The 26,854-nt window shown below is 41.8% G+C and overlaps 1 pseudogene; it reads right to left on the bottom strand.

The window, feature by feature from the left end:
* Window positions 1-367: 367 nt before the first annotated feature.
* LOC111970967 (signal transducer and activator of transcription 1-alpha/beta-like) lies at window positions 368-26,739 on the bottom strand (annotated as a pseudogene).
* Window positions 26,740-26,854: the final 115 nt, after the last annotated feature.

Genomic DNA, 26,854 nt, shown 5'->3' with positions numbered 1-26,854 from the left:
AGTGTGTGTATTTGTTTGTGTTATTGACTATGGGAGGGACAGCGACTACAAATCTGGTAATGACAGAGGACATTGCCATCAATCTCAAGCCCTACACTATTGTTCTCAAAGTACCTAAGGCAACTTGTGATTTGATGAATGAATATATTTTGATTGAATAACTCATCTCAAGTGTTGCTTTCATTGGATTTGACTTGACTTTGTCTCTCCAGTCCCTGTTGCACAAGAAGCCTCGTACGTTTGAGTGTTTATTGTTCCCCTGTGTAGGTGCAGGTCAACTTCAACATTAGCTAATTATTTTGAATGTACCACAGGTGTATACTGATGTCATCAGTTTGTTTTCATTCAAGTATATCTGCTTTAGCTGTGTGTTGCAGGCAATGGAGATATTTATTTCAATGATCAAACAATAAATAAAGAACATCTCCCTTTACTCCCACTGTATATTCTTGAATATAGGCATGTGAAGACTTGGGTATCTTCATTAATTAATTAATTCCATGAATGTTACAAATGATCACCAAATTAACATCAAAGTATGAATTGTTTCCTGTGCAGTGAGTACTACATGATTATTCATACTGTAATTTTATTTACATCGCCAGTTTATCAGTTCATATATTTTAAAACTTGTGTGAGAGAAAATTGTACTGTCTGAAGAGAGAGTGAGAAGAAATGTACAATTCAAGGCTATCTTGGTTCTTGCAGAACTGTGACCTCCTCAGACCAATTGACAGTATGCCCAGAACATTGCTCTGGGAACCAAAACGAGTATCTCAGTTTCAAGTGCCCAGCTTTGAGAGAAGAAGCCTCGTCAGTCACATGCAGGAATCTGTGTTAATAATGAATAATGTAAATCATGCTTATATGACTTGTTTGTGTAGCAGTATATAATGACTGAAAGGGAACGCCCTTTTTCAGAGTTATCACGCTTGGATTGAGTTTGTGAACCTCTCAAGTTAACCGATAAAGATGTATTAATTTACATTGAGTTTGAGGCCTTAGTGGTGAATTTCCACGACACTTGCTCTGTACAAAAAAAAAAGTTCTGAAACGTGACAAAACTGAAATGGAAGGAGAGTAATGGGGAAATATAGTAAGTGTACAGTATGCAATTTTGCTTCAGTATAAAACATATCTTCTGGTCTAAAAGATCAGGTCCTGCCTGTCCATCGGCTCAGTTGCGGTCCAAGTCCAGTGTGTTCTCAAACTCTGCAGTCATCTACAGAGAATGATAAAAAAAAAAGTCAATGTGAATCAAATGTATTTTTCATGAATGCAAAACTACGTTAAAGGAACCAGAAAATGAATGCCATGATGATAATGAATGACATGCTGTACAACAATATTTTCACAAAGTCAAATTCATTTGTGTTCTAGGCTTCCTGATGCTTGTATCTAAACCAAATTAGATGGTTAGAAGATTGTTTTGTACATCAGTTGGGGTCTCAATAATCTACAATATGTGAGGTCCTAAACCTACACTACATCCCTAAAATTGTGTACACCCCTTCAAATTTGTGGATTCGGCTATTTCAGTCACACCCGTTGCTGACGTGTATAAAATCGAGCACACAGCCATGCAATCTCCATAGACAAACATTGGCAGTAGAATGGCCTTAACTGAAGAGCACAGTGACTTTCAACGTGGCACCGTCATAGAATGCCACCTTAACCAACAAGTCAGTTAATCACATTTCTGACCAGCTAGAGCTGCCCCGGTCAACTGTAAGTGCTGTTATTATGAAGTGAAAACGTCTAGGAGCAACAACGTCTCAGCCGCGAAGTGGTAGGCCACAAACTCACAGAACGGGACCGACGAGTGACGAAGCGCATAAAAATAGTCTGTCCTCGGTTGCAACACTCACTACCGAGTTCCAAACTGCCTATGGAAGCAACATCAGCACAAAAACTGTTCGTCGGGAGCCTCGTGAAATGGGTTTGCATGGCCGAGCAGCCGCACAAAAGCCTAAGATCACCATCCGCAATGCCAAGTGTCAGCTGGAGTGGTGTAAAGCGCGCCGCCTTTGGACGGAGCAGTGGAAACGCATTCTCTGGAGTGATGAATCACGCTCCACCATCTGGCAGTCTGACAAACAAATCTGGATTTGGCGTATGCCAGGAGAATGCTACCTGCCCGAATGCATAGTGCCAACTGTAAAGTCTGGTGGAGGAGGAGAAATGGTCTGGGGGCTGTTTCCTCGTTCGGGCTAGGTCCCTTAGTTCCAGTGAAGGGAAATCTTAACAATGACAGTCTAGAAAATTCTATGCTTCCAACTTTGTGGCAACAGTTTGGGGAAGGCCCTCACCTGTTTCAACATGACAATACCTTGGTGCATAAAGTGAGGTCCATACAGAAATGATTTGTCAAGATCAGTGTGGAAGAACTTGACTGGCCTACACAGAGACCTGACCTCAACCTCATCGAACACCTTTGAGATGATTTGGAATGCCGACTGGGAGCCAGGTCTAATTGCTCGACCTCACTAATGCTTGTGGCTGAATGTTTAGTTTACTAATTCGACCATTTCAAAAAAAAACAAGCACGCTTAAAACTTGAAAAGTTGGTCCTCTTAAATGGAATGGAAGCAAGCCCCTGCAGCAATGTTCCAACATCTAGTGGAAAGCCTTCCCAGAAGAATGGAGGCTGTTATAGCAGTAAAGGGGGGACCAACTCCATATTAATGCCCATGATTGTGGAATGAAATGCTCGACGAGCAGGTGTCCACATACTTTTGGTCATATAGTGTAGCATAAAAGTGCATCCTTGTAGCTGTGTAGGCTACTATTGTCAACAGTTTTGCCTTGGGGTAAGTTGAGCCAATGGCCTTGGGGTAGGTTGAGCCAATGGTTTTATGCATAATATATTTAGATAGTGTTCTTCATATGAACTTGAGTGCATTTTCTATGTTAAAGAGCAGACCCCGTGGGGCCGTGTATACAAATGTAAAGCATGCAGGGGTCTAACCCCCCTTGAGGTTCTTAAGAGAACAGCCAGGTCAGTGAGAGAAGGGAAGAAGTCCATTTGAGCAGCAGCAACAGATGAGACAAATAGACTGAAGGACACTGAAGAGTTCCATTGATATAAAAGAAAACTAACATGTATTGGTGTGAAAGAGAGGCTATTATAGAGTAGCAGAGACACACAAGTTCATATCTGATGACATGGAGTCTGAGCTTGCTAAACATATCAAGAATCTCGCAGACCTGTTTCATGGGCTTAGTAGCCTCAAATGTAGAGTACTTGCCTACGAATTGAAACAACATCCCTGTCCAAGACAACTGGTCAAGAAATGGAAGAGTAAGTGATATTGAACAGAGAGATCTACAGTATATCGGAATGTAGGCATTCATTTAAGATATACAATATACAACAACCTCATTCATTTAATTAAACTTTGACCTACCAGCACCATCACCCACTGTCACAACACTGTCAGGGGACGCCATCACCCACTTACCCCAAGGTGGCTCAATTTACCCTGTCCCTATGCTCAATTTACCCCACACCGGGGGTAAGTTGTGTCAAGAAACCACTTTTTTTGGGACAAGCTGTGTTTTCAGACCTGTTATGTTTACATGAATTCAGATTATTTCCAGGGATGCACAACATCCTGAAATATACCGTATGTATACTGAACCTAAATATAAACACAACATGCAACAATTTCAAAGATTTTACTGAGTTACAGCTCATATATGTAAATCAGTCAATTGAAATAAAMTWATTAGGATTTCACATGACTGCCCACCCACTAATCAGAATTAGTTTTCTGGCACAAAATGTCTTTATTATAGACAGAAATASTSCTCAYACAATCGCACAGGTGAATAAGCCGGATGTGGAGGTCCTGGGCTGGCTTGGTTACAAATTGTCTGRGGTTGTGAGGCTGGTTTGACATACTACCAAATTCTCTATAACGACGTTGGAGGCAGCTTATGATAGAGAAATTAACATTAAATTCTCTGGCAACAGCMCTGGTGGACATTCCTGCAGTCAGCATGCCAATTGCACGCTCCCTCAGAACTTGAGACATCTGTGGCATTGTGTTGTGTGACAAAACTGCACATTTTAACGTGGCCTTTTATTGTCCCCAGCACAAGGTGCACCTGTGTAATGATCATGCTGTTTACTCAGCTTTTTGATATGCCACACCTGTCAGGTGGATGGATTKTCTTGGCTAAGGAGAAATGCTRACTAWCAGMGATGRAAACAAATTTGTGCTCATAATTTTWGAGAAATAAGCTTTTTGTGAATCTGAAAAAGTATTTATTATTTCAACCATGGGACCAACACTTTACATGTTGCGTTTATATTTTTGTTTAGTGTAGATAGCTTTGGTAGAAATAAAACTACTCTTACAAAAAAAAAGGTGCTATCTAGAACCAAATAGGGTTCTTGGCTGTCCCCGTTGGAGAACCCTTAAAATAACCCATTTTGGTTCCAGATGAAACCATTTTGGATTCAGGTAGAACCCTTTTGGGTTGCATGTAGAACCCTTCCACAAAGGGTTCTACATGGAACCTAACATGGTTCTACCTGGAACCAAAAAGGGTTCTACTATGGGGAGAGCCACAGAACCCATTTGGAACCCTTTTTCTAAGAGTGTATATTTCCCTTGACATAGTAATACTGAATATCACAGTAAAGACCCAGAGGGGAAATTGCACTTACCACAGCAGTATCAATATTCTTAGGGCTTCCACTCCAACAATGGAGCACTAGCCATCTTTTCAGCTCTTCAAACACTTCTGGCGACATGAGCATCATCTTGTCTTGCAGTCTAGATGGGTGACAAAAACACATTGCAAAAATAAGGGTTAATTAAATCAGATTATGGATTATACTCAAACCAGAACATTGAAAATAAAATGTCTTCCTGTTATAGATTAAGAAATATGTAACGTATGAAGGGTAAACTTACACTTCTGACACTGGTATGAAATATTTCTTTATGTATCCTGTGTCGGTGGGACTCTCCACTTCCATGGGCTCTGATGCTGGAAAACAAAATGGTGGACCAGATGGACGATTAAGAGGTGTTGTTTAGGGATGCACCGATATAAATTTTTTGTCCGATACTGATATATTCCTTGCCAAAAAACCCCGATACCGATAATCAATATTAACAATTTTTAGCGGCCTTTTAAGCGTTCTAGTACAGTTAAATAGTTAGCACATACACACACAGACGCAGCGGTCTAAGGCACTGCATCTCAGTGCAAGAGGCAACACTACAGTCCCTGGCTCGAATCCAGGCTGTATCACATCCGGCCGTTATTGGGAGTCCCATAGGGCGGCACACAATTAGCCCAGCGTCATCCAGGTGAGGCCGTTATTGTAAATAAGAATTTGTTCTGAACTGACTTGTCTAGTTAAATAGAAAGGATACACACACACACACACACCACTGACTAAAAAGTAATTTTGTTGGCATTTACGTACAGTGGCTTGTGAAAGTATTCACCCCACTTGGCATTTTTCCTATTATGTTGCCTTACACCCAATAATTAAAATATAATTTTTGGGGGGGGGGTTTGTATTATTTTATTTACACAACATGCCTACCACTTTGAAGATGCAAAATATTTTTTATTGTGAAACAAACAAGAAATAAGACAAAAAAACAGAAAACTTGAGCGTGCATAACTATTCACCCCCCCAAAGTCAATACTTTGTAGAGCCACCTTTTGCAGCAATTAAAGCTGCAAGTCTCTTGGGGTATGTCTCTATAAGCTTGGCACATCTAGCCACTGGGATTTTTGCCAATTCTTCAAGGCAAAACTGCTCCAGCTCCTTCAAGTTGGATGGGTTCCACTGGTGTACAGCAATCTTTAAGTCATACCACAGATTCTCAATTGGATTGAGGTTTGGGCTTTGACTAGGCCATTCCAAGACATTTAAAGGTTTTCTCTTAAACCACTTGAGTGTTGTTTAGCAGTATGCTTAGGGTCATTGTCCTGATGGAAGGTGAACATCCGTCCCAGTCTCAAATCTCTGGAAGACTGAAACAGGTTTTCCTCAAGAATTTCCCTGTATTTAGCGCCATCCATCATTCCTTCAATTCTGACCAGTTTCCCAGTCCCTGCCATATGAAAAACATCCTCACAGTATGATGCTACCACCACCATGCTTCAAATTGAGGATGGTGTTCTCGGGGTGATGAAAGGTGTTGGGTTTGCACCAGACATAGCGTTTTCCTTGATGGCCAAAAAGCTACATTTTAGTCTCATCTGACCAGAGTACCTTCTTCCATATGTTTGGGGAGTCTCCCATATTCCTTTTGGCGAACACCAAATGTGTTTATTTTTTTCTTTAAGCAATGGCTTTTTTTGGCCACTCTTCCGTAAAGCCCAGCTCTGTGGAGTGTACGACTTAAAGTGGTCCTATGGACAGATACTCCAATCTCTGCTGTGGAGCTTTGCAGCTCTTTCAGTGTTATCTTTGGTCTCTTTGTTGCCTCTCTGACTAATGTCCTCCTTGCCTGGTCCGTGAGTTTTGGTGGGCGGCCCTCTCTTGGCAGGTTTGTTGTTATGCCATATTCTTTCCATTTTTTAATAATGGATTCAATGGTGCTCCGTGGGATGTTCAAAGTTTCAGATATTTTTTTATAACCCAACCCTGATCTGTACTTCTCCACAACTTTGTCCCTGATTTGTTTGGAGAGCTCCTTGGTCTTCATAGTGTCACTTGATAGGTGGTGCCCCTTGCTTAGTGGTGTTGCAGACTCTGGGGCCTTTCAGAACAGGTGTATATATACTGAGATCATATGACACTTAAGATTGCACACAGGTGGACTTTTTAACTAATGATGTGACTTCTGAATGTAATTGGTTGCACCAGATCTTATTTAGAGGCTTCATAGCAAAGGGGGTGAATACATATGCACGCACCACTTTTCCATTTTGAATTATTTTTTAAACAAGTAATTTTTATTTATTTCATGTCACCAAATTTGGACTATTACATGAAATCCAAATAAAAATCTATTTAAATTACAGGTTGTAATGCAACAAAATATAAAAAATGTCAAGGGGGTGAATACTTTTGCAAGGCACTGTATTACATTTACATTTACATTTAAGTCATTTAGCAGACGCTCTTATCCAGAGCGACTTACAAAATTGGTGCATTCACCTTATGACATCCAGTGGAACAGCCACTTTACAATAGTGCATCTAAATCTTTTAAAGGGGGGGGGGGTCAGAAGGATTACTTTATCCTATCCTAGGTATTCCTTAAAGAGGTGGGGTTTCAGGTGTCTCCGGAAGGTGGTGATTGACTCCGCTGTCCTGGCGTCGTGAGGGAGTTTGTTCCACCATTGGGGGGCCAGAGCAGCGAACAGTTTTGACTGGGCTGCGCGGGAACTGTACTTCCTCAGTGGTAGGGAGGCGAGCAGGCCAGAGGTGGATGAACGCAGTGCCCTTGTTTGGGTGTAGGGCCTGATCAGAGCCTGAAGGTACTGAGGTGCCGTTCCCCTCACAGCTCCGTAGGCAAGCACCATGGTCTTGTAGCGGATGCGAGCTTCAACTGGAAGCCAGTGGAGAGAGCGGAGGAGCGGGGTGACGTGAGAGAACTTGGGAAGGTTGAACACCAGACGGGCTGCGGCGTTCTGGATGAGTTGTAGGGGTTTAATGGCACAGGCAGGGAGCCCAGCCAACAGCGAGTTGCAGTAATCCAGACGGGAGATGACAAGTGCCTGGATTAGGACCTGCGCCGCTTCCTGTGTGAGGCAGGGTCGTACTCTGCGYATGTTGTAGAGCATGAACCTACAGGAACGGGRCACCGCCTTGATGTMYGTTGAGAACGACAGGGTGTTGTCCAGGATCATGCCAAGGTTCTTAGCGCTCTGGGAGGAGGACACAATGGAGTTGTCAACCGTGATGGCGAGATCATGGAACGGGCAGTCCTTCCCCGGGAGGAAGAGCAGCTCCGTCTTGCCGAGGTTCAGCTTGAGGTGGTGATCCGTATGTCCCCATTACCAGTAAAACAAAACCTATTTTTTCTGTTTCATTGTTCATTTGTTCAGTTGTTTCATTCTCAACCAGGATTTCATCATGCATGTCAAGCAGTGAAGTTTCAGCACTGTCTGTCCGTGGCCTCTCTTCCTCGGTGCACACTGTCATTGTGTCTTTTTCCATCTTGTCCAGCTGTGTACGTAACATTTCACGTAAACCCTGTTTCTTGTCTGCAGCAAAGTAGCGGTCCTTGTACCTAGCATCGAGCACCTAGCACCTAGCATCGAGCATGGTGGCGACACAGTAAAGAGGCTCAGAGAGAATACCACCGAATCGCTTGTTCACAGCCTCGAGTACTTTTGTAAGTTAACCCAACGGTCTGTGTCGGCAGTTTTGTTGAGCAGGCGTCTCAATGCCATGACAGGGGGTATCACGTCTGCTGCAGATGCAGTTGAGATGATTTCTCGAGTCAGTTGTTCGAATGGAGCTAGGAGTGTTCATGTTTCCAAGTTTCAAACATGTTCTTAAATGCCATTGCAATGGCAGCAGCGGTATGAGAACCAGCACATTCTTGAGCATGCAATACGGCTTTCCTCAGTACAAAATCCTCGTCGACCCGCTGTGCTGTCAGACTCATAATGCTCATGGGGCTGACATCGCTGGCCCAAATGACAGCCGTGGAGCTAATAGCAGTGACGCTCATGGATGTGAGTTTCAACAATAATGTGTAACTCCGGTAGGGCAACATCTGAAAAATAGTGTGCTCGACCAGTCGGCGAAAGCCAACATCATCCACGACAAAGCACGGTTGATTGTCAAGGGCAACGGATTCCATTATCTTGGCGTTAATGGGTTTCGCCTTTTAGTTGCTCACTGAATGTTCTTACTCATTCAAATGACTGCTGGACTTGAACTTGTTTAGTTGTTGGAAGTGCGCTTAGTATTCTTCTGCTTTTGTTCTGTGTAGCGCTGTATTTTCCGTGGCGTCATTACGTCATCTACCTATGATATATAGGTATGCACATCAGCTTTGACATCGGTTTTGCACATCGGCGTTAAACTAGACATCATGCCGATGCCGATGTTGGCATTTTTAGCTAATATCGTCTGATTCCGATATGCTCACCAATATATTGTGCATCCCTAGTGTTGTTCATAATAAACATCCCCAACATTTTTACCAGACATCATGGTCATTAAGGGGATTTTAAACACAGAAATATAATGCCTAAGCTTATCACTTCTATTTTCATATCAACATTAGATTTTTAATTCCTATAGTTCTATAATGTCAAATCTATCATGACTTATTATTATTTTGTAAACACTTATATTTGATATATGCCGATAGTCGATGTCTGTGCCCGCATGGAAAACTAATCTGTCTGTTTAACCTAGAGACTTTTGTTTTTTGCATGGACTGCGTCTCAATACACAACATCCGCCGATGATGTCGGTTGACCCCATCTGCGGTGGAAACAGGCAGCTCTACAGCAGAGTGACCCCATTATGGAAAGCTAAGACTCATGGCTGTTTTGCTTCACGGGACTCGTTTGAAGTCGGTCCCTTCGGCATGCCAACTTTGTTTGTTTTTCTTCCCACGAAAACATCTGTCAAGTCCGAACTGTTTAAGCCAGAAACAAAATCACCCCACTATGGAAAGCTGAGACACACACGAACGGGTCAGCTGTTTTGCWCTACGACACCCACAASCTMAACCCCTAGGAGTCTAAGYCGATATCTATAAAGCTAACATATAGAATTGTTTTATTTTGATCATAAGATGGACCAGCTATTTTTAGGACCTCTGTAGGTATACCCCAAAAAAACTTTAGAACCCTTTAGAATTACCTGGATTTATGCATAAATGTCTCGTAAAATGTGATCTGTTCTTCCTCTAAGTAACAACAATAGACAAACAGTGTGCTTAAACTAATAACACACAAACTATTGTATTTTTCTTGTCTATATTGAATACATAATTTAAACATTCACAGTGTAGGTTGGAAAAAGTACCCCTAGGCTAATGACTTCACCCAAAGGAGTCAGCTAACCTGGAGTCCAATCAATGAGACGAGATTGGAGATGTTGGTTAGAGCTGCCCTGCCCTATAAAAAACACTCACAAAATGTGAGTTTGCTATTCACAAGAAGCATTGCCTGATGTGAACCATGCCTCGAACAAAAGAGATCTCAGAAGACCTACGATTAAGAATTGTTGACTTGCATAAAGCTGGAATGATTAAAAAGGTCTCTCAAAAAGCCTTGATGTTCATCAGTCCACGGTAAAACAAATTGCTGAACTTTTTCCATTTATTGACACTGTTGCTACTCTCTCTAGGAGTGGCCGTCCTGCAAAGATGACTGCAAGAGCACAGTGCAGAATGCTCAATGAGGTTAAGAATAATCCTAGTGTCAGCTAAAGACTTACAGAAATCTCTGGAACATGGTAACATCTCTGTTAACGAGTCTACGATACGTAAAACACTAAACAAGAATGGTGTTTATYGGAGGACACCATGGAAGAAGCCACTGCTGTCCAAAAAGTTCGCAAAAGAGTACCTGGATGTTCCACAGCYCTTCTGGCAAAATATTCTGTGGAKAGATTAAACTAAAGTTGAGTTGTTTGGAAYGAACACACAACACTATGTGTGGAGAAAAAAAGGCACAGCACAGCACACCAACATCAAAACCTCATTCCAACTGTAAAGTATGGTGGAGGGAGCATCATGGTTTGGAGCTGCTTTGCWGCCTCAGGGKCTGGACATCTTGCTATCACTGACGGAAAAATGAATTCCCAAGTTTATRGAGACATTTTGCAGGACAARGTAAGGCTATCTGTCCGCCAAAMGAAGCTCAACAGAAGTTGGGTGATGCAACAGGACAACGACCCAAAACACAGAAGTAAATCAWCAACAGAATGGCTTCAACAGAAGAAAATACGCCTTATGGAGTGAACCAGTAAGAGACCTGACCTCAACCCAATTTAAAATGCTTGTGGCATGACCTCGAGAGCGTTTCAAACCAGACGTCTTAATAATATTGCTTAACTGAAACAGTTTCGTAAGGATTGTTGGAATCGGCTAAACATTGAACATTGAGATATTAAATAAATGATAGAGACAAAGCCTTGAATAGAAAGAGTGTAAAAAGCCAGAAGGCTTTGGAATGTGTTTGATGGAGGAGAGGAGAGCGATGTGTTGATATAGGGAAGACAGATGGATATCTGTGAGTCAGGAGGTGAGGTCAGTTCCCCTTAAGGGAGTAATCAGGGTTGCTATCTGGTTACCGTCTTTCCTGTGGAGCCATAAACTGTAAGGAAGAGGAGTGTCTTAAGTAGGATGTATATAAACTGTGATGTCTGACATGTTTAGCTGTCTGATTTTCAGCTGTACAGAACCTTTGGGAAGAATTAAACTTGGTTAAAGCTTCTCTAGTGTCCGTGGGTTATTTATCTGAAAAATAAGAACCCAACAAGATAAATGGTCCAAAAATCCTCCTGACCGTTGTGCAGGTCTGATCCGCAACTACAGAAAACGTTTGGTTGAGTTTATTGCTGCCAAAGGAGGGTCAACCAGTTATTAAATCCAAGGGTTCACATACTTTTRCCACCCTACACAGCGAATGTTTACACAGTGTGTTCAATAAAGACATGAAAACATATATTTCTTGTGTGTTATTAGTTTAAGCAGACTGTGTTTGTCTATTGTTGTGACTTAGATGAAGATCAGATCAAATTGTATGACCAATTTATGCAGAAATCCAGGTAATTCCAAAACGACGCTGAGCCAATTATGCGCCGCACTATGGGACTCCCAATCACGGCCGGTTGTGATCCAGCCTGGATTCGAACCAGGGTGTCTGTAGTGACACCTCTAGCACTGAGATGCAGTGCTTTAGCCCGCTGCGCCACTCGGGAGACCAACTCACATGGCCAAAAAGAAATCAAAATGAAGTATGGTTTGAGGTGTCTGAAAAGCATCTGAGAGATATAGGAAAGCATCAGGGACAAAAAAAACAACAACAAAAAGGTTGCTGGATGCTTACCCTCGGAGGCCCTGGTGTAGTACTTTCCGAAAGCCTCGTCTTTGGGGATGTCTGGGTAGAGGAAGCTGAGTGGGATCTCTGGGATGTTCCCAGCTGCCATCACCTTGTAGTTGCGGATGATTTCAGGCAGAGAGATGACAGACAGCTTCTTCTTGGTYTAGGGCTCCACAGCATGGAATACAGGCTTATCTGTGGAACATGYGTGATAGGTACAGTTGAAGTCGGAAGTTTACATACACCTCAGCCAAATACATTTAAACTCAGTTTTTCACAATTTCCTGACATTTAATCCTCGTGACATTCCCTGTCTTAGGTCAGTTAGGATCACCACTTTATTTTAAGAATTGAAATGTCAGAATAATAGTAGAGAGAATGATTTCTTTTCTTTCATCACATTCCCAGTGGTCAGAAGTTTACATACACTCATTAGTATTTGGTAATTGTATTTGGTAATTGTTTAACTTGGGTCAAATGTTTTAGGTAGCCTTCCACAAGCTTCCCACAATAAGTAGAATTTTGGCCCATTCCTCCTGACAGAGCTGGTGTAACTTAGTGAGGTTTGTAGGCCTCCTTGCTCGCACACCTTTTCAGTTCTGCGCCACAAATTTCTATAGTATTGAGTCAGGGCTTTGTGATGGCCACTCCAATACCTTGACTTTGTTGTCCTTAAGCCATTTTGCCACAACTGAAGATGCTTGGGGTCATTGTCCATTTGGAAGACCATTTGCACCAAGCTTTAACTTCCTGACTGATGTCTTGAGATGTTGCTTCCAATATATCACAAATTTTCTCCCTCATGATGCCATCTATTTTGTGAAGTGCACCAGTCCCTCCTGCAGCAAAGCACCACCACAACATGATGTGCCACCCCTGCTCACGGTTGGGATGGTGTTTTTCGGCTTGCAAGCCTAACCCTGCTTTCCTCCAAGCATAACAATGGTCATTATGGCCAAACAGTTCTATTTTTGTTTCATCAGACCAGAGACATTTCTCCAAAAGTACGATCTTTGTCCCATGTGCAGTTGCAAACCAGGTCGCTAGTGTTTCGTCGTTTTTTTTACCCCCCTTTTCTCCCCAATTTCGTGGTATCCAATTGTTAGTAGTTACTGCTTGTCTCATCGCTACAACTCCCGTACAGCTCGGGAGAGACGAAGGTGAGAGCATGCGTCCTCCGAAACCAACCCAACCAAGCCGCACTGCTTAACACAGCGCGCTCCAACCTGGAAGCCAGCCACCCGGGAGGAGTCTGGCTTTTTATGGGCGTTATGAGCAGTGGCTTCTTCCTGCTGCGGTGGCCTTTCAGGTTATGTTGAGTAGGAATCTTTTATTGTGGATATAGATACTTTTTAGTTTCTAGCATCTCCAAGCTTCAAATTCCTTTGCTGTTTGTTCTGGGATTGATTTGCACTTTAGCACCAAAGTACTCATTTCTGGAGTCAGAACGCGTCTCCTTCCTGAGAGTGATAACGGCTGCGTGGTCCATGTGTTTATACTTGCGTACTATTGTTTGTACAGATGAACGTGGTACCTTCAGGCATTTGGAAATTGCTCACAAGGATGAACCAGACTTATGGAGGTCTACAATTTTTTTTTGAGGTCTTGGCTGATTCTTTTGATTTTCCCATGATGTCAAGCTAAGAGGCACTGAGTTTGAAGATAGGCCTTGAAATACATCCACAGGTACCCTCCAATTGACTTCAAATTATGTAAATTAGCCTATCAGAAGCTTCTAAAGCCATGACATAATTTTCTGGAATTTTCCAAGCTGTTTAAAGGCACAGTCAACTTAGTGTATGTGAACTTCTGACCCACTGGAATTGTGATACAGTGAATTATAAGTGAAATAATCTGTCTGTAAACAATTGTTGGAAAAATTACTTGTGTCATGCACAAAGTAGATGTCCTAACTGTCTTGCCAAAGCTACAGTTTGTTAACAAGAAATTTGTGGAGTGGTTGAAAAACGAGTTTATGACTCCAATCTAACAGGCTGACTACACCGCTCGCGTCGCGTGCGCTCGCGTTTCTAAATAAATTTTGAATCTATATTTTTCAATTATTGCACCCACACTGCTCACGCGCGCACCAACGAGCATCCACGTTGCCAAGGGCTAAAATAGAAGTCAGTTCTATTTGTGAGACAGATCGCGCTGCAAGTCCTGCCTCTCCCATCTCCTCATTGGTTTATAGAAGCAGGTACCCACATGCCATCTCCTTATTGGTTATACCCACGTGGGTGACAGAGACGAATGAGGTCAGAGGCGGTAATGCACCTAATTTATGAAAGTTGCTAATCGCAATATAAAGTCAAGAGAAGAAAAATCCTGTTTTATGTGTGGATTAATTGGCGGAGTAGATGACCTTGTGCATTTCAGGTAAAATAACAACTCAATGTTTATATCCCAGGACAAATTAGCTAGCAACAGCAAGCTAGCTAAATAGGTCAAATTACCTAGCAAGTGCAAGCTAACTAGCTAAATTTCCATAAATGTTTAATGCTTCTCGACGTGTCTCCAAATTAATATAATTGGTTCAGAGTTTGTTTTGATATTTTAACCTGCGTGTCGTGATCGCGTTTGGTGTGGGGGGACAAAATACATTTATGCACGATGGCGCACGCGCGTAGCCGGTTTGGGTTCCGTGTAAGTGTATGTAAACTTCCGACTTCAACTCTATATCACTGGCGACAGGTTTAGCATTCATCTTTGCATTCTAACAGAAAGTAGGCTGGCCCTCTGACATCGCATTGGTCAAAAAATTGCATTCTGTTAATTTATAAAGCCCTTTTGCAACAAAAAAACCTGCATTTACCTAACATTGTTACTAACATATAGAAGTACGATGGAGAGATGGTTAACTCTTGAAATTCATTCTGTCACTACAGATTTAGGATAAAACGGCTTTTAGTTGATTTGCACCTCATTTATGGAACCATTTTGAGAATAATCTACAGTTGGATGCATTGGTGGTCAGATGACGCGGATGACTACACTACAGACTGTTTTGCAAGCACAGACTGGAATACGTTCCGGGTTCATCCGCATTGAGCTAAAGGCTAGAGCTGCCGCTTTCAAGGAGCGGGACACTAATCTAGACGCTTAGACGAAATCCCGCTATGCCCTCAGACGAACCATCAAACAAGCAAAGCGTCAATACAGGATTAAGAATCATACTTCACCGGCTCTGACGCTCGTCGGGTGTGGCAGGGCTTGAAAACTATTACGGACTACAAAGGGAAACCCAGACGCGAGCTGACCAGTGACGGGAGCCTACCAGACGAGCTAAATGCTTTTTATGCTCGCTTCGAGGCAAGCAACACTGAACGCTCTCGCATGCACGAGAGCARCAGCTGTTCTGGATGACTGTGTGATAATGCTCTCGATAGCCGATGTGAGCAAGACCTTTAAACAGGGCAACATTCACACCAGGACATGTACTCAAAGCATGCACGGACCAACTGGCAAYTGTCTTCATTGACATTTTCAACCTCTCCCTGACCGAGTCTGTAATACCTACATGTTTCAAGCAGACCACCATAGTCTCTGTGCCCAGGGAAGCGAAGGTAACATGCCTAAATGATTACCGCCCCGTAYCACTCACGTCGGTAGCCATGAAGTGCTTTGAAAGGCTGGTCATGGCTCACATCAACAGCATCCTCCCAGATACCCTAGACCCACTAATTTGCATACTGCCCCAACAGATCCACAGATGACGCAATCTCAAATCACACTCCACACTGCCCTTTCCCACCTGGACAAAAGGAACACCTATGTGAGAATGCTGTTCATTGACTATAGCTCAGCGTTCAACACCATAGTGCCCACGAAGCTCATCACTAAGCTAAGGAACCTGGGACTAAACATCTCCCTCTGCAACTGGATCCTGGACTTCTTGACAGGTCGCCCCCAGGTGGTAAGGGTAGGCAACAATACGTCTGCCACGCTGATCCTCAAAACTGGGGCCCCTCAGGGGTGTGTATTTAGTCCCCTCCTGTACTCCCTGTTCACCCACGACTGCGTGGCCAAACACGACTCTAACACCAGCATTACGTTTGCTTGACGAATTCAAACAGTGGTAGGCCTGACCAACAACGAGAACAGGCCTATAGGGAGGAGGGTCAGAGAACTGGCAGTGGTGGGCCTAGGACAACCTCTGCCTCAATGTGAGCAGACAAAGGAGCTGATCATGGACTCCAGGGGGAAAGGTGGGCCCGAACAGGCCCCCATTAACATCAACAGGGCTTGTCGGGAGCGGGTCAAGAGCTTGCAAGTTTCTTGGTGTCCACATCACAACCAATCTATCATGGTCACAACCACAAAGACAGCCGTGAAGAGGACAAAGACAAAAAACTCCCTCAGGAGACTGAAAGATTTGGCATGGGTCCCCAGATCCTCAAAAGGTTCTACAGCTGCACTTGAGAGCATCCTGACCGTTGCATCACTGCCTGGTATGGCAACTGCTCGGCAATCTGACCGTTAAGGCGCTACAGAGGGTAGTGAGTAGGCCCAGAACATCACTGGGGCAGCTTCCTGCCATCCAGGACTATATAATAAGCGGTGTCAGAGGAAAAGCCCATAAAATTGTCAGAGACTCCAGTCTACTCAAGCTAGACTGATTCTCTGCTACCGCACGCAAGCAGTAAGGATCGCCAAGTCTAGGACCAAAGGCTCCTTAACATCTTCTACCCCCAAGCCATAAGACTGATGAACAATTAATCAAATGGCCACCGGACTATTCTACATTGACCCTCCCTCCATTGGTTTTGTGATCTGCTTGCTACGTTGCTGTTTATTCTCTAGACCAATAAGTCCTTCACCCCTACCCTACATGTAAATTACTCTAACCTGTACCCCGCACACTGACTCGGTACAGGTCCCCTGTATATAGCCTCGTTATTGTTATGTTACATTTTATTATTTTTTACTTTAGTTTATTTGGTAAATATTTTCTTAACTCTTCTTGAACTGCACTGTTGGTTAAGGACTTGTAAGTAAGCATTTCACGGTAAGGTCTACACTTGTTGTATTCGACGCATGTGACAAATAAAGTTTGATTTGGTCCCTTTTGGGCAATTCAGTTTGTTGGTTGAGGACCTCTTTATTGAGAATTTATTATTTATTTTTATGCAAGTGTTTGGTCTATACTCCCATGCTGCCTTCTGGATTCCACTCTGCTAGAATCAAAAATAAATAAATAAACAAACATTAAAATATAACACCTTTAATTGTAAATGGCTACAGTGTGTGTCCGTGCGCACGTGTGCTGCTCACCGTATAGGTCATGTTCCACCCAAGTGAATGTGATGGCTCCGTCTCTGCTACTCTCACTGAAGCGCAGCAGGAACGTGCCTGGACACTTCCCAGTCAGCATGGCCTTTGCCCTCTCCTTACTCACAAAGCCCAGGATGCAACTGTAGTGGGAGAGAACAACATTTCTTTATTACTTACTTTCGTTTTAGTAGGCAGGGACAATACACATGTCTGTCAATGTGCCAGAAGTAGCCATTCAGCTAATATGTCATCCCTYTAAGAGCACTAGTTATTTGCTTTTGTAATGTGCAATTCCAAAAAGAGTAAAGAAAAACTCACCCATCATTCCACAGGGACAGCAGATGTCTCTTGATGAAGTCCAGGATGTCTTCGATCCACAGACAGAAGGGAAACCTCTTCTCACTGAGGCTCTGTAGTTGACACAAGGAAACACTTACTAGAGGTCCTCCTCATATATATATACAGTATATCTTTGTGAACTGTAAATATTTTAAAACAAAGTACAACTTATAAAAGGCTTTACATAGCATACATAAAGGCTTCATACGCACTACATAAATGCTTCACAAATCATCTTCAAGTGCATGTCATATTCTATAAATGGTGTATAAACATACATAGTACATTATGTCACATTTGGCAAGTCACCCTACAGTGGGAGTTGTTTTGTCACCCTTTCTACACCAWTTGTAGTGTATGATTTACACTTATAGATGATTTGTGAAGCATTTATGTAGTGTTTWGGAAGCATTTATGTTTGCTAAAGTATATACATCCTTTATCAGTTGTACTTTGTTTAAATTGGGACCAAATATTCTGTGTACTGTAATCCTAACCTACCTTGACAGCACCGAACATGGCCCAGGGGATAAGGCCCTCAGGATTCCTCTGTGCTTTCTGGCCCAGTAGTTTGTCAGCCAGCATGCCGAAAGGCTGCTCTTCATTGAGCCCCCTCTTGGTGACAGAGGAGAACTGCCAGCTCACACCTCAGAAGCTGACCCCAGGACGCTGCAGGAGGGTCAGGAAGAACTCCAGATTCTGTTCCAACAAATCAATCATATTTATTTAAAAACTCATTTTAAATCAAAAGTTGTCATAAAAGTTTTGACAGTAAGCCAGCAAACCTTCAAGGCAAGGAAAAACTCCTTCGAAGGAAGGAACCTTGAGAGAAGACTACCTGGGCTCGCTGGTCAGCATGTTGTACCACAGGATGGAGGCCCAGCCACTGGGCAGCTGGCTACGTTGGAGATGACCACGATGGGCAGGGAGATGGTCTAAAAAGGACCAGAGGCCAGAGAAAGTCAAAGTCAAATTAAATAAGGCCAGAGCGCTGTTGGACCTCATAACAATGGGAGTGTAGGCCTGAATCTCTATATTTCAGATCACTTACCCCTAGTTTGATTTCCAGACCTGACTGGCGGAGTTCCGACTCAAAGCAGATGCAGTGCAGCTCCTCTGTCACAATGAGAGCCACTGGAATAACATGGACAGACAGAGAAACATAATCCGCACCAGAATGTATTTAATAGTTATCATGAAATTCACAAATACTGTACAGATTACATGGTCATTACAGCCCATTAAGACCAATCAGAAACCAGCTCTCTTAGGTCTCTTACCTCTTTCTTTCCTCTTCCAGTCACTCTCTGCTCTTGTAGTTTCTGTGTTGAGATCAAAGAATAAACTGTAAAGCAGGGATCATCAACTACTGTAGATTCAGCTGCAGGCCGATATTTTCTTGAGAGGATGGTCAGGGCATAATTACAAATAATTTGTAGCCTACAAARTGACCGCAAGAAGCACAAACAGATCTAATATTTGACTAAAACATAATCATTTCAAACGTACTTACGTTTGTATACGGTCACATATATTTATTTAATATGCATGGGAATACTTTAGAACAGATTTCCAAAATTAAAATCACTCGGAGCTGATTTGCTGGGGTTTTTAACAGTAATAAATAAATAAAAATACAACTTTAATAAATAAAATGACCACCAGTTGGGGAACCCTGCTGAAAAGAGTGATGACAGTGCAGGTCCAAACGGACAAATGGGACAAGTCATTCAGATTTAGTGCCCTGTATGCCATTTAAAATGGTGCTAGCTTACCAAATGTAAAAACTCTGCAGCCAAGCTTCCATTCGACTGCTCCATAGTCATAACCTTTGTGTTGGTACCCAATATGCTGAACTTACGAACGTTGAACTGAGGGAACTTATGGAGTGAACTGACGGAGAGAAAATAAAAAGTGCATCCACTTTTAAGGTAGGTTTTCACATCCCAAATTCAAGAGCACGACAAAATAACACACAACACTAATTTACTTACTTGTCAAACAAAGCTTTCACTTTGAGTTGATAGTTGAATTCCTGGAGCTTCACAAGAAATCTAGAGGAGAGGAAATACAAATTAAAACTCTCCCAGGACTGTAAGGATCCATAGGAACTACAGATGGTAGGTGCTGTTGTGTTTGTGCTTACCTGAGCTTCACAGTGAACTGCATCTTTGTCTGCAGCACCAGAGGTCTCTGTGGATGTGTGAGCATACAGGGCTGTCTCTCTACCACCAAGGAACTAAGAGACACACCACAGAGACACAAGGAATTTTGAGGTGATATACTGTATAGGGGAATATATATATATATAATTTAAATGATCAAAAACGGCAGCAAAAAACAAATAGTGGGTCTTTAACTTCGGAATACAAGTGTTTTGTCACTCACTGTTCAAGGAGGTTCCGTAACAGTGCCAAGGCCCGCCCCTCCAGGAAGCCTTTCTGCTGTTTGATTGGGTCGCTGTCGTATGTGTACTTCTGCTCTAGTTCCTGGAGCTCCTTCAGCTGCTGCCTCACCTGCTGCAGGCTTTCTGCCACCGCTGTGAACCTACAGGAGAAGAAGAAGATGAAGCAGAAWAAGAACAATACTTTATTTTGTTGGGTTCCTAAATTCATCTTTTTGCTTGATCAGACAAGAGATGCCCAAAAGAATGAACTAGTCTCCTCACCAGTTCTGCAGTTGGTCCAGACATGCGTTGGGTGGTCCTCCAATACAGGAGCTCTGCTGCCTCTTCTTCCACTCAGGCAGCTCCTCTGAGATCAGGTCTGACTGGACCGCCTCGGCCATGTTGAGCACCTCCGCCAACTGGCCAACCACTTCCTGTGGAGGCAGACAACAACATACGTATAGTTATTATTTACTCTATAAACGTCATCTACTCTTCAATATGAGCATGCTGGTTATAACTAGATAATACACTCTTAGTCATTCAGACAGACTATGATACATGGTATTCTTAGCGGTGCTTGATGCATGATTATTCATGCTTTTTGTCATTGCATTTTTTTATTCACAGTACAATGTCATGGTAAAATGTCCCTGTTTCACCTCAACGCCGATACCGATTATTGGAGGACCTAAAAAAGCAGATACCGATTAAATCGGCCGATTTTTATATATATGTATATATATATATATATATATATATATATATATATATATATATATATATATATATATATGTAATTAATGACAATTACAACAATACTGAAATGAACGATGAACACTTATTATTTAACTTAATATAATACATAAATAAAATCTATTTAGTCTCAAATAAATAATGAAACATGTTCAATTGATTTAAATAATGCAAAAACAGTGTTGAGAAGAAAGTTAAAAGTGCAATATGTGCCATGTAAAAAACTAACGTTTAAGTTCCTTCTCAGAACATGAGAACATACGAAAGCTGATCGTTCCTTATAACACGAGTCTTCAATATTCACAGTTTAGAAGTTTAAGGTTGTAGTTATCGGAATTATGATGCGTCAAATATTCTCTTCTCTACCATTTGTATTTCATTACCTTTGACTATGGATGTTCTTATAGGCACTTTAGTATTGCCAGCCTAATCTCGGAGAGTTGACAGGCTGAAGTCATAACAGCGCTGTGCTTCAAGCATTGTTAAGGGCTGCTGGCAAACGCAGTCAAGTGCTGTTGAATGAATCTTACGAAAGCCTGCTGTTGTCTACCACCGCTCAGTCAGACTGCTCTATCAAACATCAAATCATAGACACACAAAAATACGAGCCTTAGGTCATTAATATGGTCAAATCCAGAAACTATCATTTCGAAAACAAAACGTTTATTATTTCAGTGAAATACGGAACCATTACGTATTTTATCGAACGGGTGGCAACCCTAAGTCTAAATATTTATTTTACATTGCACATCCTTCAATGTCATGTCATAATTATGTAAAATTCTGTCCAATTAATTACGGTCTTTGTTAGGAAGAAATGGTGCGGCCAAACGGCTGCATATACCCTGACTCTGCTTGCACTGAACGCAAGAGAAGTGACACAATTTCCCTAGTTAATAGTGCCTGCTAACATGTATTTATTTTAACAAAATATGCAGGTTTAAAAATATATACTTCTGTGTATTGATTTGAATGGAGGCATTGATGTTTATGGTTAGGTATATTTGTGCAACGATTGTGCATTTCTCGCAAATGTGCTTTTGTTAAATCATCACCAGTGTCACGATCGTCAATGGGTGAGAGAGAGGACCAAGGCGCAGCGTGTGCAAAATACATTCTCTTTTATTGAGAGAAGGGAAAAAACACGCAACGAACACTATAACAAAACGAAACAAAACAACAAACGATCGTGAAGCTAAAGACGTAAGTGCACACAATAGCTACAAACGTACAACATAGACAATTACCCACATAAACCTAGTGCCTATGGCTGTCTTAAATATGGCTCCCAATCAGAGACAATTAATGACATCTGTCTCTGATTATGGTTGCCTGAATGGTTCTCAGACACAGCTAGACACCTACACTAAACACAAACCCATCTACTCTACTTAACCCCCTAAACCATACAACCACCCTAGACAATACAAAAACACATACCTTCCCCATGTCACACCCTGACCTAACTAAAATAATAAAGGAAACAAAGAATACTAAGGCCAGGGCGTGACAACCAGTTTGGCGAAGTTGAAGTAGGCTGTGATTCGATGATAAATTAACAGGCACGGCTTTGATTATACGCAACGCAGGACAAGCTTGTTAACCTAGTAATATCATAAACCGTGTGTAGTTAACTAGTGATTATGTGAAGATTGATAGTTTATGAGATAAGTTTAATGCTAGCTAGCAACTTACCTTGGCTCCTTGCTGCACTCGCATAACAGGTGGTCAGCCTGCCACGCAATCTCCTCGTGGATTGCAATGTAATCGGCCATAATCGGCATCCAAAAAGGCCAATTACAAATTGTTATGAAAACTTGAAATCGGCACTAATTAAAATCGGCCACGCCGATTAATTGGTCGACCTCTAATCATGACCCATCATGACCCCTCTTACCCTTCTCTTGAACTTCAGCTTGAAACACATCTCTGCAATCAGCAGCTTCTCGTGTTCCAGCTGTTTGGGTGTCAGCCCGTTCATTTCATGTTCTAAAGTGGGAGAAGGAAAAACATTCACTTACTGACCATATTTGAAACACAGACCTGTAAATAGATGATATATTACAGACAGAGAGAATAAAACACCTCACCTCTGTTCTTAAGAATATTTTCCTTAAAGTCATGCTCGTCTTGAAGGTATTCCAGAGACTTTACATTCTGATCCGCTTCCTAGCAAGTGAGATAAACACGTTGGATCAGATAGATGGCAAACCTGACATGCACGAACATGTACTGCAAATCACTGATGGAACTGTTCCACCAGGAAACAATCAACATATAGTATATGATGGAAATGATCACTCACCTGAACCTTGTTTTTCATGTCTTTCACTTTGTTGTCCAGCTTTTGCTTCTCCAGAACCATGCTGGTCTGTGTGTTTTCTCTGTTGGTCTGAGAAGAAAATACTGTTCATTTAACTCTACAGTTAAAGCATGTAAACACTCCAATATACAGTTATGTATCATCTACAATATCTGACAGCACGTATAGAGAAAGATGTGGTGATTTTATTAAATTACAATGTATGTCAAAACAAGTTCATGTAGGGCACCTCTATGCTTTTGGCAGCAGCCAGAATCCTCTGCTCCTCCTTCAGGTTTCTGGAGATGATCATGGCCATTTTAACGGGGTCCTCCTGAAAGCGGTCCTGTAAAAGTGGGTACTTTATTACTACAAACCCCAAAAACATTTACTGACACTGGGGTCATAAATTCCACATCAACAACTCATTCAAAATCAATATATTTCAGGAGTTAAAAGGGGAAATTAGCAACAGAATGTATAACTTCTAATTAATCATTCCTGTAACATACAAGCAATAAAGTATGGAAGGCCACATGCAGTAAGGTCTGTCCTGAAAAGATGTAACTGAGATAATACTACACCTGGAGGTTTCCCTTGAACTTGCGGATGTTGTGTTGTCGCGGGAGGTCTTTCTCCAGGGCGAAGCGGCTGTGTTGGTCGTCAAGATGGGCTAGGAGGTCGTGGAAGCGGACAGTGGCCAGGGATTCGTCAACAGCCACATTATCCCTATGGATTGGATCATTGACATACTGTATATCAATCTCAGAACAGCAACATTATCTCTACATAGATATGGATTCACAGGGGAATCAAGATTGGATGAACGAGATGAAATACAATAAAATACAGATATAATTGAAAAGGGTAGAGTACAGTAGAATACCGGTCAAATAGAATAGATCTTTGTATATCCATTTAACAGCAGCCTGCAGTCTTCAACCCTGCTTGCTTACCAGTCGATGCTCTCAATCCACTTGCTGAGGTACTGTCTGATGTCCATGGGGAAGGAGTCATCATAGAGCTGGTGGACCTGCTCCTGGTAATTAGGGTCCAGTAGGGTCAGCTGGCACCACTGGGCCATCTAGACCAATGAGCAATAACAGTAAACTTATTACGAAAATGTATGTCTATGATAGAAACAGGAACCTGGCTACAACATGAATAATAATTCACCTTTATATGCCTGGRATGCATCAGCTTGTTGTCCTCCCTGCCCCATTACCTCAATCTCAACACAACGGTTCTYCCCCATTTCCAAACAGTAGCTAGGTTTCCATCCAATTTGCGACAGATTTTCACGCAAATACTCTATAATCTGCATAAAACAATATAGGCATTTCCTCTCAGGGATGCGTTTCCATCAAACTGACTTATAACCAAAGTAGATGGTTATAAGATTGTTTTGTACATCAGTTCGGGTCACTATAAGATACAATATGAAGTCCTAAACCTAGTATTAAAGTGCATCCTTGTAGCTGTGTAGGCTAATATAGTCAAAATGTTTGCCTGTGGGTAAATTGAGCAAATGGTTTTATGCAATAATATATTAGAAAGTGTTATTCATATGAACTTGAGTGCATTTTCTATGTTAAAGAGCAGACCCCGTGGGGCAGTGTATACAAATGTAAAGCACGCAGGGGTCTAACCCCCCTTGAGGTTCTTAAGAGAACAGCCAGGTCAGTGAGAGAAGGGAAGAAGTCCATTTGAGCAGCAGCAACGGACGAGACAAATAGACTGAAGGACACTGAAGAGTTCCATTGATATAAAAGAAAACTAACATGTATTGGTGTAAAAGAGAGGCTATTATAGAGTAGCAGAGACACACAAGTTCATATCTGATGACATGGAGTCTGAGCTTGCTAAACATATCAAAGAATCTCACAGACCTGTTTCATGGGCTTAGTAGCCTCAAATGTAGAGTACTTGCCTACGAATTGAAACAACATCCCTGTCCAAGACAACTGGTCAAGAAATGGAAGAGTAAGTGATATGAACAGAGAGATCTATATCTGAATGTAGGCATTCATTTAAGATATACAATATACACCACACCCTGCACTCACCTGGATCACCGGATCGAATCCCGAGCTGACAAGGTAAAAATCTGTTGTTCTGCCCCTGAACAAGGCAGTTAACACTGTTCCCCGGTAGGCCCGTCATTGTAAAATAAGAATTGGTTCTTAACCTCTAACGAGCCTCAACCCCGGATCCGGGATCATTTCTTAAAAATACACAGCACATAGCAAATGGAAAGACACAGATCTTGTGAATTCAGACAACATTTCAGATTTTCTAAGTGTTTACGGCGAAAAACAATAAATCGTTATATTAGCATACCACATATGCAAACGTTACCCCAGCATGAATTCAAGCCAAAGAGAGCGATATCGTTATCATCGCCAAAATATATAAATTTTTTCACTAACCTTCTCAGAATTCTTCCGATGACACTCCTGTAACATCATATTACGACATACATATAGAGTTTGTTCGAAAATGTGCATATTTAGCCATAAAAAACCGTGGTTATACAATGAAAATAGTAGCAAAACAGCCTGGAAATGTCGGTCGCCATCTTTGAGTATCTAGTTTAATCAAAAGCTAATCATATACTTGACTAAAAAATACAGGGTTGACAGGAATCGAAAGACAAATTAGTTCTTAATGCAATCGCTGATTTACATTTTTTTAATTATCCTTACTTTTCAATACAGGTTGCGCCAAGCGAAGCTATACAAAACAAATGGCGGCATAAGCGTTTAACATTTTTCGACAGAAACACGATTTATCATCATAAATTTGTTCTTACTGTGAGCTGTTCTTCCATCAGAATCTTGGGCAAAGAATCCTTTCATGGGTCTAATCGTCTTTTGGTCGAAAGCTGTCCTCTTGCCATGTGGAAATGCCCACTAACGTTCGGCATGAACTGGAAACGTGCCCAGCGGTTCAAAGTGTCTCAGAAATAAATGCCTCAAAATCGCACTAAACGGATATAAATTGCTATAGAACGGTTTAAATTAACTACCTTATGATGTTTTTAACACCTCTAACGAGTAAAAACATGACCAGAGAAATATTACTGGCTAAACAAAAGCTTGGAAGGAGGCGAGTCCGACATCCTTCGTGCGCCAGGCGCAGGCAGCAAAGGGAAGCTACTTCCCGGTATTTGCTGTTTTATACAGCCCCTGATTGCGCAATCGACTCCATTCAAAGCGTCATCACGTACTGACATCCAGGGGAAGACGTAAGAAGTGTCTGTTTCTCCATAGCATTTACACGGACCTTTAACTGACTCCAGATCAGGGGCCAAGATGTCTGAAATCTGACTCCCTATCATGAAAAGTGCTGTAGATTGAGTTCTGTTTCACTCAGAGACAAAATTCCAACGGCTATAGAAACTAGAGAGTGTTTTCTATCCAATAATAATAATAATATGCATATTGTACGAGCAAGAATTGAGTAGGAAGCCGTTTAATCTGTAGAGGAAATTATGCTAATGCGAAACAGCACCCCTATAGTGGCAAGAAGTTTTAACTGACTTGCCTAGTTAAATAAAGGTTAAATAAATAAAATATGTAACTTACCACAGCAGTATCAATATTCTTAGGGCTTCCACTCCAACAATGGTGTTCTACTTTCCACTTCTGGCGACATGAGCATCATCTTGTCTTGCAGTCTAGACGGGGACTAAAACACATTGCAAAAATAAGGGTAAATTAAGTCAGATTATGGATTATACCCAAACTAGAACACTGCAAATAAAATGTTTTCCTGTTATAGATTACGAAATATGTA

This window comes from Salvelinus sp. IW2-2015, linkage group LG12 (assembly GCF_002910315.2).
Source record: "Salvelinus sp. IW2-2015 linkage group LG12, ASM291031v2, whole genome shotgun sequence".
NCBI classification, from domain to species: Eukaryota; Metazoa; Chordata; class Actinopteri; order Salmoniformes; family Salmonidae; genus Salvelinus; species Salvelinus sp. IW2-2015.
Note: the sequence above shows the minus strand (reverse complement) of the source record. Positions and strands in the feature narration are given on the sequence as shown.